The following is a 14,411-nucleotide window of genomic DNA, read 5'->3' as shown; positions in this document are numbered from 1 at the left end:
CTCTCTGTGTCCATGCAGCACAGTGGGTTGGGGCCAGAAAACCTGGGTTTAAATCTTCCATCAGCCTCCTGCCAGCTGCATGATGGGTAAGTGACTTAACCTTTTGACCTTAGTTTCCTTCTCTATAAAATGTAAATGATAATAATTTCTACTTCATAGGGTTGTAAAATGAGCCCTGGAAGAGTAGTGGGTTACACCCTTGGCTGCTTTGAGGGTCGCTATGAGTCGGAAATGACTTGACAGCCTATAGCGGCAGTAGCAGCAGCAGGGTTATAAAAAAGCAAACAAACAAACCCATGAAACACAGCTTGACCACTACTTATACCAACCTCTTATGCTTCCGAGTACAACTGTATCCTTTATAGGTTTCAAAGACTATAATCTTAAGGAAGTAGATCGCCAGGACTTTCTTGTGGGATTCCACTATGTGGATTCAAACCGTGAAGTGAACCTTTTCATCAGTGGCCAGTTGAGTCGTGGCGATTCATGTGTGTCAGAGTAGAACTGTGTTTTACAGGCTTTTCAATAGCTAATTTCAATGGAAGTAGATCACCAAGCCTTTCTTCTGAAGCACTTCTGGGTAGATTCAGACTTATAACCTTTTGGTTAGCAGCCTAGCCTACTAACCTCCTGGGGACTCCCTATCACTTAATAGTTCAGTTTGACCCATTTGTGTCACCCAAGGATCTAGTCATAAGGTTAGACCAAAACCAGTTGCATCAAATCTATTTAATCTAACTCATGGTAACCCCATGTATTGGAGAGTCGTAACCAAAAACCAAACCCATTGCCATGGAGGAGGCTCAATTCATGGTGACCGCAGGTGTGGAGATGTGTGTGTGTGCCGTGGAGTTGGTTCTGACTCATAGTGATGCCCTATAGGGTGATGCCGTATAGAGTTTCCAAGGCTGCAAATCTTTACAGGAGCAGAAGGCCTTATCTTTCTCCTGCAGAGTGAATGATGGCTTCAAACTGCTGACCTTATGGTTAGCAGCCCAGCTAATAATCCATTACGCTGCCAGGGCCCCTTGACTGCATGTGTATGTTGATATTAACCACATTCGGAACCATTGAGTCGGTTCCAACTCATAACAACTCTGTATAGGGTTTCCGATGAGCAGTTGGTGAGCTTGAACCCCCGACCTTGTGGTTCAAACCAACCTTGCAGTCCAGCGCATTAACCCACAGTGCCATCATGGGTTTAAATATAATATCACCTTCAAAGTCAAGAGTACAGTACTTAGAAAAAGCTCCAAAAAAAAAGTTGACTATTATCAATTTTCTTTTCTTCCATGTGCTAGTTTCGAAGTGCACATCACACTGGAATGTCTCTTCCCCAAATATAGCATGTCCTTCCTGCCCCGTGCAATCCCAGTTAGCTATACAGGACATCAGTGGGGCTGTATCTTGCCAATCTTTTCCTACCCAGAAAAGGAATGGGCTGACTCTGGAGGTAAGACATCCCTAATACCTTCCTTCCTCTGACATTCTCTCCCTTTCTTTTTTCCTTCCAGCCTAGCAGACAAAGAATGAGTGTCCAGGATTCTAGCCAGATGTGGCAGGAAATTCTGAATGAGGATGGCACAGGACAGTTGAGTATCTACAGAGTTAAGCTCCAAATTAATCCTAAAGGCTGGGCAGTAACACTACAGGAAACCTGGAGCCGTGGGGCTACCACTTAACACTTACATATCTCATCTATCCTGGAGTATTAGACAAACAATAGCCTAATCTACTAGAGGCCTGGTAGAGATATTATTAGTCATGGAATAGCTGAGCTCAACCTTTGGGAGCATATATTCAGGGCCTGAATCTGAGACTAGAGATCTCAGGTAGGACTAGGATCCCTACATGAGTCTCTGAGGAGTGTCATAGAAAATTTCTAGCAACTGGTTAATATCTCCCAGTACTTAGCAAATTAGAGCTGTGTTGAGTTGTCAATGCCCACGGAACTGATTTATTGAACTGTTCTCATTAGGATCTTGTAACATGTCAAAGAAAGGGGAAAAGAGAGAGAGAGAAATGCTGGCCTCAGACACTAAAAGTTACACATGGTGGTGATGGAGTGCCGTGGAGTCGGTCCTGACTCATAGTGACAGGGTTTCCAAGGCTATAAACCTTATGGAAGCAGAAAGCCTCATCATTCTCCCTCAGAACAGCTGGTAGTTTTGAACTACTGACCTTGAGGTTAGCAGCCTGACTCATAACCACTACACTACCAGAGCTCCTGTTGACTACATAATAGATGCTCAAGTTATGTGTGGTGGTGGTTATGTGCCGTGGAGTAGGAACCGACTCATAGAGACCCTGCACAGGGTTTCCGAGGCTGTAAATCTTTACAGCAGCAGAAAGCCTCCTCTTTCTCCCACGGAACCACTGGTAGTTTCCAACTGCTAACCTTGCGGTTTGCAGCCCAATTCGTAACCACTATGCTACCAGAGCTCCTTCAAGTTATGCATATGCATGGTTTATTTCTTTTCCAGGCTTAACAAATCCCAGTCTGACACTATGATGGGCCCTAATGGTACAGCAGTAATCAATTAACTTAAAACATTGACCCATCTGCTGGAACACAACTAGTCTAACCGCTTTCTTCATGCCCCATTATTCCCTTTCAGTTTGTTCCCCTTAAAAAAATAAGCCAGTTGTCTTGTCAATGACTCCGACTCTTGGCAGTACCAGCTGTGTTAGAGTAGAATTGTGCTCCATACATGTGCTTAGCAACTGTGCTGCATTCTTGGAATGACATCACCAGGTCTAATTCAGCCAACATCTTGGTTAACAGCTGAGTGTGTTAATTGTTTGCACCTCCTAGGATCTTCTTTTCCCTTGTTGTTAAGTACTGTTGAATCAGTTCTGACTCACAGCAACCCTGTGTAGGGTTCTGAGGACCAGCTGGTGGGTTTGAACTTCCAGCCTGTGGTTATCAGTCCAGTGCTTATTCCACAGTACCATACCAGGACTCCATTTCCCTTCTTTGAGGCCTTAACTCAGAATTAAGATTGAAAATGTCCCTGAATCAAAGAACTAGGACAACCTGCCATTAAGGGTTCAGTCAACTCCCACAATTGCAGTCCATTCACTTTGACAACATCTTTGTGTTTTGTTTTGGAAGGAATGTTTATTAACAGAGTAGATAACAAGTGAGGGTAAGTCAAAAAGTATTGCTACTAGGATTCCACTTCATACGTGTACAAGATTATTTCAAATAAATGTGTTTAAATGTGTCTCTAGAGTCCTGGTGTGATGCTACAGGCTAATGCACTGGACTGCAAGGTCAGCAGTTCAAAGCCACCAGCCACTCCTTGGAAACTCTACACCGGGTTGCCAAGAGTCAGAACCAACTCGGCGGCACTTAACAACAACAACAAACATGTCTCTGCAATCAGTGAATGACAAATTCTCTCAGTCATACGCCTGTCTCATTAGGGTGCCTTCAAAATAAAAGTTTAATCAAAATAGTGGCTTCCTAGGAAATCTGTTGGGCCAGTTAAAATTCAAGACAGAAAGGTCTGCTTAGAAGGTTATGGCAACATTTTGGGGGGATCTTAAAGGGGTAATCATGATAAATTTTCTTGAAGGACACAGGATGATCCTGGGGCTTATTATGATAAGTTTTTGATAATTTTATTGATGAGCAAACGGCCAGGAAAGTTGTGATGAGGAATTTTCTTTATCACGACAATGTACCTGCTCACTCTTTCAAGGCAGCAAGTGTTGTTCTGTTAGAATTTCTTCGGGAACCTTTACTCCATCCACCCTACAGCCCTGATTTTTCACCTTCAGACTTTTTTGTTCTCCATCCTCAAGGAACATTAAAAAGGAACATGACTGAGTCCATCAAGGACGCCAAAACTGCTGCTTTGATGTGTTGTAAATTGAAGAACACAGAATTCTTCATGGCAGAGTTGTTGTTAAGTGCTGTCAAGTTGGTTTCAACCCATAGCGACCTTGTATAGGCTTTCTGAAGAGCGGCTGGTGAGTTTGAACCACTGACATTTTGGTTAGCAATCAGTTCTTATTCTACAGTGTCACACCAGGACTTAGAGAGATGGAAACACCAACTTTAGAAGTGGGTAGACCTAGAGGATATGTCAGAAGATAATAGCTTCACAGTTTAATGTTTTTGTTTAATGAAAATTTCTATGATTTTGTAGCAATATTTTTCTAACTTTTTATTCTGAATTGGGTGAATGGTTATAGAGCAGATCATCAGTTTTACATTCAGTAATGTGTACACATTTGATTTCATCTCACTGATTGCTATCCCACTATGCAACATCACTCATCCCACTTCCTCCTTGCATCTCCAGTTTCCATTCCTCCTTCTTTCCTAACTCTTCTGAACTTTGACCTTGGACAAATGTTGCCTTTTTTATCTCAAATATTTGAGTATTCTACGGTGTGCATAGCTCACTGGTGTTATTGTTCTCTTTATAGACCTATCTATTGTTTGATAAGGTGGAGGGTTAGAGAAAAAGAGGAAGACCCCCAACGAGATGGATTGGCCAAGTGGCAGCATCGATGGACTCAAGCGTGGTAACACTAGTGAGGTTGGTCCAGGATCGGGCAGTGTTTCATTCTGCTGTGCATAAGGTCGCTATGAGTCGGTACTGACTCGATGGCACCTAACAACAACAACAATTGTTTGGCAGAAAATTGAAACAAGTTCATTTCCAGACATGCAAGGTGACTTAGGAGTCCTGGTGTAGCACTGTGAGTTAATGCACCAGACTGCAAAGCCGTTTGAACTGCAAGGTCAGTGGTTCAAGCTCACCAGCTGCTCCTTGGAAACCCTGTACAGGGTCGCTATGGGTCAGAATTGACTCTACGGCACTTAACAACAACAAGGTAGGTGACTTAGGGCCATGGTTTTTACTTACCCTCTGATGCTTATCTAAGACACAATTTTAGGCCAGTGAAGCTAAGGAAAAACAATCTATTCAGTGGTTAAAAGGACTTGTTCTGTATGTATACATGTAGGTGTAATTTAAAAATATTGTGATTATAATTTCAGGACTACTGAATTTGAATAGGTGACAATGATCTCTTGTTTCAGTATGGGAACAGAAAATTCCTTTGAGAATAATTTGAAACTTGAATAAAAATTCTGTCATATTCTTAAGATCACTCTGGAAAGTCTTCATGATTCAGATGATACAAGGGATACTTCACTTCAACTTTTTAGAGAAGACATCCCATCTTGCATGATCTCATCACCCAGGATAACGTTGGTGGCAACCACAGTGCAGGAGTGAAGATGTTTGTTCTTTAGATAATAATTATCCCATATCTAGACTACAGCCTTCAGTATGGGTTGTACCTTAATGTAAATAAAACAAAAATCCTCACAACTGGACCAACAAATAACATCATAATAAATGAAGAAAAGATTGAAATAATCAAAGACTTCATTTTGCTTGAACCCTAATCAACACTCATGAATGCAGCAGTCAAGAAATCAAATGATGTATTACATTATGCAACTCTGCTACACAAAACCTCTTTAAAGTGTTGAAGAGCAAAGATATCAGTTGAGGACTAAAGTGCACTTGGCCCAAGGCAGGGTATTGTCAACTGCCTAATGTACATGTAAAAGTTGAACGTTGGATAAGGAAAACTGGAGAAGAATGGATGCATTTGAATTATGGTGTTGGAGAATAATACTGAACGTACCATGGATTGCCAGAGGAACAAACCAATCTGTCTTGGAAGAAGTACAACCAGAATGTTCCTTAGAAACAAGGGTAGCAAGACTTCATCTCTCAGACTTTGGCTATCAGGAAGGACCAGTCCCTGGAGAAGAACATCATGCTTGGTAACGTGAAGAGTCAGTGAAAAAGAAGATTGTCAGTGAGATGGGTTGATACATTGGCAGCAACAATGGGCTCAAGTAACAATTGTGAGGATGAAGCAGGACCTGACAGTGTTACATTCTGTTTTACAGAAGGTTGATATGAGTTGAAACCAACTCAACGACACCTAACAAGATGAATACCTTTTTATGGTGTTACATTTGGCTCACTTGTGTTCAAGCCTGAACCGATTCTGAATGTCCTGTGTGAATTTTTATTAGTGTTTCCTGAAGGTCAGAACCAGAGTTCTGAGCAAGAACTTTGGGAACAATGAGCAAATGCTTGGACTCCACTTTGGGCCCTGCCTTTGATGCTGGTCTTATATTTCATCAGCACTTTTGTTATTGCCATTTTCACTGCACCAGCACCTTACAGTCCTCCATCCATCCCTTATCAGATTTCAGTGCATGTGTTCTTATTTAGCCCTTTGACCAATAGCGTGACAGGTTATTGCATTTCTCAGTGAAGACGAACTTCTCTTCTCTCAACCTGTTCTCACAAGTGAGTGTTGCGTGTTCCACAAGGTCAAGGCTTAGATCACCTAAAGAATTTACAGCTACCCCTCCAGAAAAGCCTTAATCTCTCCACACTTCTCCATTTAGCTCTGTACAGATATACTATCCCTTCTTTTGCAAGGACATGTAAGGACAAAAGGTGAATTCCCTTCTGATTAATAACAACAAATTCTTTATTTGAATCACCACAGAATTTCTTTTTCAATTCTGTTTTTATTAAAACTACCTTCAATGAATTTACCTTCATTGTTTAGAAGTTTCTCTCTTTTCTGTACTATTGTAAAAGAAGCCTGAGTTCACTCGCATTTTTTTCATATCCATTAAGGCACTGGACTGCAATTTCAGTTTGAACCACAAGGTCAGTGGTTCAAGCTCACGAGCCACTCCTTATAAACTCTCTACAGGGTCATTTAGAGTCGGAACCCACTTGACAGCACAATGATGCTACATTGCATGTGAGGATGTTTGCATATTCTACTCTTCTTTGTATGAGGATGTCATGCTCCAACATCCAAAATACTCTTAAGCCCTCTTACTAAACTTGGTATCAGTTTCAGATGCATGTTTCCTCTCCACAATTTCAACTATGAAAAGGCCCACAGGTTCATCTTGCTCTTTAATGGCCAAAATGGAGCCAACAACAGGCTCTGTGAAGACTCAGCAAGTGAAATGTGGACTTTAGTATGCAGAGTGGGTCTGGTCCCATCTCCAAGTGTTTCCCTGTCCATCTTTTTGCTTACTTTGATTCGTTCCCAAAATTGAAGTGTCTTTTCCTCTGCAGTTTCAAATCCTTCAGTTATTATTCTGGGATGCAGACCTTTAGAAATGCAGAATCTGTCTGTTTCAGCAGCTCTCCAGTGATCAGGGCATTGGAAGTGGTACCATTACCCGTCTGGCATCCTAGGCTCTTACTACTTTCGCTCTTAAAGCAACTATTGTAAGTTGAATTTGCATTTCATGAAGCAGCTCAGTACCGTCTTTAGTAAGCTTGATGTCTCCAGCACCAGAAACAAGCATCTTCATGATGCCATTGAGCTGCAGGTTGGTCCTCCACATACCCTGCACTCCCTGGGCCATGCTGATCTTGACTGCCAGTGCTCTCTAGACTTGGGCCACCTCACCTTTGGGGTTCAGAGTCTTCATGACCACCATAGTGGGTGCAGCAGAGGAAAAGGATGAGACTTAGTGTGCAGAAACCTCAAGGCTGGTTCAGTGTGACTGGGAGGATTTCAACTATGTCTTAAGTATGCATTCTCCATTTGAAGTTTCCTGAATCATGAATAAAAGCAGCTTTTCCTAGAATCACACTTATTAGACCAAGCCAGTATATGACCATAATTATTTCTAGTCAAGATTAAATTCAGCATGGCTAATCCACTCTCAATAATTTTAGGCAAGCGTAATCACTTCTCTGCCTAGATTTTCTCATCTGTAAAGTGGGAGAACTACTGATCATACCCACCTGATGAAGTTTGAGAGAGGATTAAAACGTACATGTCAAGTGCCTGGTACATAAGTAGAGTTTGATAAAGTACAATTATGACTATTACTAATATAGTGATAAACAGAGACCATGATGTTCATGGGTATCTGAGAAACACTGACAAACAAGTCTCTATAGTGGCTCCTTCTCATGGCTGATACAAAGGTCTTGAATCCAGAGTCTAACTTCTTAATTACTAAAACAGAGAAGGTACCAGAAGCCATCTTGCTCTAATGTCCTGTTTCCTTTCTGTGTCTTTCACCTCCCTACTCTACCTCATGTAGCCTCGAGTTTCCTGAGGAGCTCACCTTCAGTAGGTGATCTCTAGCAAGAGAAACATCCAGAAGTCTTGAAAGGCTTAGCTGTAGCCCCCATCAGTTATCAATGCCTTACCCGAAGGAATCTTCACAGCCACTCTAAGTTGCATGCTAAATGCATCCTTTTGGAGTCACAGGGTCATCAATGAAGGAGAAGTAGCTCTTCCCAAGCACTTCGCCCTGAGTCTCCAGTTCATATTCACGGGTTGCTTAGGTAATAAGAGTCAGACAGACTTCAGCAAAAATACTGAAATATTATTTCTTCAATATGGAAATCTCGTTTCATAGCTTCAGAATATCACATCATTGGCATGGTAATTAACTCTTTTGTAACCCATGGAACATATATCACCCAGCAACATTGTCATCCTCTCAGGTTCCTTGGGAAGCTGCTATCCTAGTACATGCTACAACCTAGTGTTGTTATTACATGCTGTGGAGTCAGTTTCAACTCATAGGTTTCCAAGGCTTTAAATCTTTTTGCAGGAGCAGAAAACCTCATCATTCTCCCATGGAGTGACTGGTGGGCACGAACCTCTGAACTTGTGGTTTACAGACCAGTGCTTATCTTATGGAACCACTATGCTCCCACAACCTGATGGAGACCTATGTCTGAAGAAACAGGCTTCACCTCACCAATCCTACCACCAGTCTACTTAGGACTCATGTATCCCACATAATTGTATCAAAATCTGTATTACCTTAAAAAAAAAAAAATTCCCCCATGACACTTCAGCATGACTTCCACTATTGAATGCACATGGTATCAACAAAAAAGCAAAGCAGAGAATACTTCAGTCATGAAAGGATTAATTTCATGATCTTAACTAATCTTCCAGAACTTTCTATCCATTCATTACCCAATCTCCACAGTCCAGAATCCCCTGCTCTTTGCCCTCAGAGGCTCCATGGTCAGCAGAGGCACAGGGAACAGCCGGCCCATAGGCAGGGCAGTTCTCAACCTAACATACCATCTCCTTTTTCCTTCATCATACAAATATAACCCTGGGAGGAAAACAGAAAGATACTATTCTTCCCCATTTTCAGACAAGGAAACTGAGGCACAGAGATGTATTATTAGTTGTCCAAGGTTGTATAGATAGTCAACAAGAGTTGAGACAATCGCCTCAATCTCTGCTACTAAGTGCTTTGTTCCTTCCATTCGCCCTTAAAGCAATACAAATGAAAGTCTTCTTATTATATGTTATTGGTCTACTTCAGAGTTCTAAGAGGGATCCCTACAAAGTACTGCCAAGCAGTGGCAGTGACAAAGCCATTCTTTCATAATAAGGTCATCTGCTAATAATATCTCCTCTTTACTCCCCCAAGCACCTCCCTCTCTGGCACCTGCCCAGCAGCCCCTCTTTGGCCATCGCTGCCCTGAGAGGTGTCCAATGCCTGCTACTTCTGTCAAAGTTCCTAGCTAGGCATCTCTGGAGATTCCCATCATGGGTATCTCTCAAAGTCATGGAAATCAAAAAATAAGGGAAAATGTGGGAACAGCAGCTATCTTCTCTCTAAAATCCTTAGGAGGAGGCAGAGGGCCATTTCCTGCTTCGACAAACAACCAGGTTCTGAAAGGAGTCTTCTTTTACATACACTTTGCAGGGATGACTTAAGTAAGTCTTGACGACTCTGTTTCCCTGGAGACTAGACTAAAAGTATTGTTTAGAAATCTAATATATGGTTTATTTACTCAATTTGTGCTGAGCTCTACAGTTCCTTCAGGCCAGCTTCACTCACCCAGTCTCTAGTAATGCTCCATTACTGAAATTAGTGCTGTAATTGGAGGGGGAAGGGCCGAGGAAGGGGGCACAGTTTAAAGGCACAGGTCTTCTTTAATCACATCACAGCAAAAGCACCAAGAGACTTGTTTGGGGGCCACATGGACATTTGGGCCAAAGAGACGCCTTAACATCCCGGAGGCAGGAAATGGACAAGCAATGGTGGTTGCATGGGCCAACCAGCCTGCAGTTCAGGGTCAATTTCCTTCCAGTTCTAGAGAGTCCGGCGCCAGGCAGTGTGCCAGCCAGAAGGTGCAGCACCTTTGTACCACCACCAGGGTGGGGGGGCAAAGGAAGTCTTCCATATGGTCCTCGTTGTGGACCCCAGGACTCTTATGCATTCACCCCTCAAGTCAGTAGTTCCAAACATACCTGAACCACCCATAAGTTCACCTCTGATCCCTCATTCTTAGCAGGTGAAGCCAAAGCCATGTTTCTTATGCTTCCTTTAAGCCTTCTCTCCTCTCTATGCTAAAAACTCACTCGTCTTTTCTTTTCAGGATTTTTCTTGCCTAAAGCAAGCACCCATCCCACCACCTCCCATTCACACATACATTTACTCCCCTCTCTCCCATTTCCTCAAAGAACTGGCCCATCAATCATGCGCTCTCAGTTGCCCTGGTTTAGTCTCCTCCACATGCTGACATACTTGTTTTACGTGAGGTAAAAATAGAGTAGGCCACCACGCTTTCTCACAAATAAATTTCTTGGGAGCCATCCGCATCCCTTGCCTCTCAGTTCTCATATCCCATCCATTTCTCAACTCTTCGAGATCTGAATTTCACCCTTTTTACTGCAATGGCTTTCTTAAAAGTCACCAATTATTCAATCCACTGGTCATTTTTCAGTATTTATCATCCACTGGGCATCTGGGCAACATCTGACATTGTCAGCCATCCTCTTTGTGCAGTGAATATCCCACTTAGGTCTACGATGCTTATTTTCTCCTTGTTCTCATCTATCTTACAGATCATTCACTTCCTACAACTGTGATTCTTAACATATTTAAAAGAGTCACTGGTTGTTTTTTGAAAATCTGATGAAAACTCTGGGCCTTGCTTCCAGGAGAGGGAAAAATATATATATAATTAATATATATACATATACACATATATGGAGTCCTGGTGTGGTGCTGTAGGTTAATGCACCAGACTGCAAAGTCATTTGAGATGCAAGGTTGGTGGTTCAAGCTCACCAGCTGCTCCTCAGAAACCCTATTCAGGGCTGCTATGGGTCGGAATCAACTCAACAACACTTAACAACAACACTACACATATATACACATATATACACATATTCACACACACACAGTTATTGTTGTTGGTAAGTGCCATCGAGTTGGTTCTGACTTATAGCAACCCTGTATAGGTTTTCCGTGCCTATAATTCTTGGTAGGAGCAGAAAGTCTCATCTTTATCCTGCAGAGCAACTTGTGGGCATGAACCACAGACCTTGAAGTTAGTAGTCCAATGCTTATCCTACCACGCCACACCAGGACTCCGCACATATGCACTTGTTGATGTTGTTAAGTACCATCGAGTTAATTCCCACTCATAGTAACCCAGTTTCTGAGGAGTGGCTGGTGAGTTTGAAGCACCAAACTTGTGGTTAGCAGTCACGTGCTTATCCTACAATGCCACACCAGGACTCCACACAAGTGCTCAGGGGCTTCAAAAAGCACATGGAAAAAACCCATGATCAGGAATTCCAGCAATATGGCCAAGTAGGCAGACACACTACACAGACCCTTTACAAGAAAGACATGAGAGACCAAATGAAATAGATATGAATGATAACTCTGGAATCCTAAACTTCAGAGGGAAGGATAGAGAAATGGATTGAACACTATCAAAAACGGTGAACAAAAGCAATGAAAGAGGAGACAGACAGGTTAACGGTCAGTTGGTCTAACAAGGTGTGACCATCTTGAACTTTAGCAAGCAGCATTTGACCGAGACAGCAACTTGACATACACACACAGGTGCTGACTATGAGAAAGGTGGGATCCTTCTTTGTTCCCCACACCTTCCTGGTGACCAAAAGCATGGTTTCCCCCACCCCCACTGACCCAGTGGCCAATGACATCCCCCACCCTGCACAGCCCCAGCTCTGTGTGAAGTTAGTCATGCCTTCCTGTATCCGGCGCCAGATATACTACCACCCCGTCTGGAGGCACCTGAACTCTGCCTCATCAGACTAGCAGAACATGCAATGCCTGGTCTTAGCCACCTGTGAGAGTCTGAGAATTCCTTCAATAACTAGTCACCCTACTCCCAGCTGCCCTCTGAGGCCCAAGAAGCGCCTTCTGAGACAAGAACCCTGACCTCAATCACCTTCTAAGAAGACATAAACAACATTTAGACTGGCAAGATATCCATCTACACGTGGTACTCCACCTCATCACCCCTCCACCCCCCACTACATAAGCTCCTTGGATTGGCAGAGGGTACCGACCCATACCATGTACCTATGCCACTGTTTTCTCCTCTCTGGGTTCTACCCTTAGCCCAATTTTCTCCTTTTTGTTTTTTTTTTTCCTCTCTCTTTTTCTTTCTTCTCTTTTCTTTCTCTTCCCTTGTTTTTTAATCCTTTCTTTCTTGACTTTTTTTTTCTTTCTTCTGTTTCTTTGGTTTTTCCTTCCCTTCTTCTTAAACTTCTCTTAGTTTTGTTTTTGTTTTTTTTCTTCACTATTTTCTTTCTCTTTTCTTCCCCCTCCCTAGTTATTTTTTTTTCTTATTGTATTTTTTTTTCTTTTATTCACTGGTCCTAGGGGCTCAGTACCATAGTCTCAGGGGACACTAAGGTCAATTAGCATAATGTAGTCCACAGACAATGGTCTCCACCCTACTTTGGTGATAGTGACTGGAGTCTTTCAGCATATGAGCTGCCATCTAAGGTGTAACTACTGGTGTAGCTCATGGTTCAATTTTTCAGCAATCAATAAGGGGAAAAATAACACTTGAGAGGTATGCACACTTTAGGATAATCAACCATTTGAGATCAAAAGGACAGCATTTACACAAGGACAAAGTTCAGAAGAGTTAAGAAAGAGGGAAGAAAGGAAACAAGGGAGGAAGTGAAATAAGTGATATTACACTGAGGGGATTGTAATCAAGAAGATGCAACAAAATGTATATAAATTGTTGAACGTAACATTGAGGATCTGTTCTGGAAAGATTCACTCAATTCACAACAATATGTTTTTTATATTCCACTTTCTTTTCATTCCATTTGCCATGTACATTTTGAAGATCCTGCTGCATACGTGCGTGTGCGCGAGCGCGCGCACACACACACACACACACATACAAAGGGGTTTCAAAAACTCCAACCAACTCATACCTCATACTCTGTTATGAGGTAGAGTTTTAGAAAACAGTGGACTCCAAGGGTGTTAGATGTGGCAAGGGGTCCTATAGACGTCCTCCAATCTAATCCACTATCTCCTCATCAGCTCTCTTCACAATATTTCTAGGCAATGTAAAAGTTCTTTGAATCCAGAACTAAAACTTTTAATGACTAAGACAGACAAGGTACCAGAAACCACCTTGCTTGTTCATATTGCTTCATACACCCCATGTAGATCAGAGCTTCATGAGGAACTTACCTTCAGTAGTTGATCTCTACCATGTAGAACACTTCTAAGATTTTAGAACATCTGCTCAAATATCTCTGGTGAAGACAATTCCCTAAAGGCTCACTTAGCTGGAGTCATTCTAATTATGGAAGACTTCATCCTTACATTGCATGAAATCTGGCTTGATCTTCTCCATCCTTAGCTCTTTAGTGTTTCTCTTTGCCTACAAAAGAAACGTCAAACTCTTTATCTTAACTCTTCACAATCAGGCCCAAATCTCTCCAGCTACAAAGATTACCTTAAAAGATGACTACACAGCTAGTATCTGCATTTCCTAACCTTCCCTGCAGCAAAGTGTGGTCAAGTGACCAGATTCTTGCTTGGTAATAGAAGGTAAACAGATATGAAATGTGTTGGTGCCACTTGCAGGTACGGGGTATCAAACATTGAAAGTTTCTCTTGCTTCTCATCTTCTTCCCTGAAGCTAGAACATGGAGGTGCCCAGGACCCTGCAGACAGAGACATCTTAGGTATGATAGAGCAAGACAATGCAAGGAACCTGTCCCTGAACAGCTACCCAGAGCAAATGGGGTCATTTACCTTAGGATAGTTTCATGGGAGAAAAATAACTTTTATGCTATTTAGGCCATTGAGTAAGTGCTGGACAAGGATCCCTGGTGGTCTAGTGTTGGGTTGCTAACCATAGCTGATACGAGGTAGAAAGATGAAGCTTTCTGCTCCCATAAAGATTTACAGCTTTGGAAATTCCATATGGGTCTCTAGGAGTTGGCATTGACTCTATGGCAGTGAGTTTGGTGTTTTGGTAGTTTGTTAAAGCACCTTAGCTTTTTACTCTGAATAAACAATCTCTCATCACCCT

The 14,411-nt window shown here is 42.2% G+C and overlaps 1 pseudogene; it reads right to left on the bottom strand.

Annotated features, from left to right (window-relative positions):
• Positions 1–5,176: 5,176 nt before the first annotated feature.
• Positions 5,177–7,522, bottom strand: LOC102827560 (annotated as a pseudogene).
• Between the last annotated feature and the right edge of the window lie 6,889 nt (positions 7,523–14,411).

This window comes from Chrysochloris asiatica, unplaced genomic scaffold (assembly GCF_000296735.1).
Source record: "Chrysochloris asiatica unplaced genomic scaffold, ChrAsi1.0 scaffold00006, whole genome shotgun sequence".
Classification (NCBI taxonomy): domain Eukaryota; kingdom Metazoa; phylum Chordata; class Mammalia; order Afrosoricida; family Chrysochloridae; genus Chrysochloris; species Chrysochloris asiatica.
Note: the sequence above shows the minus strand (reverse complement) of the source record. Positions and strands in the feature narration are given on the sequence as shown.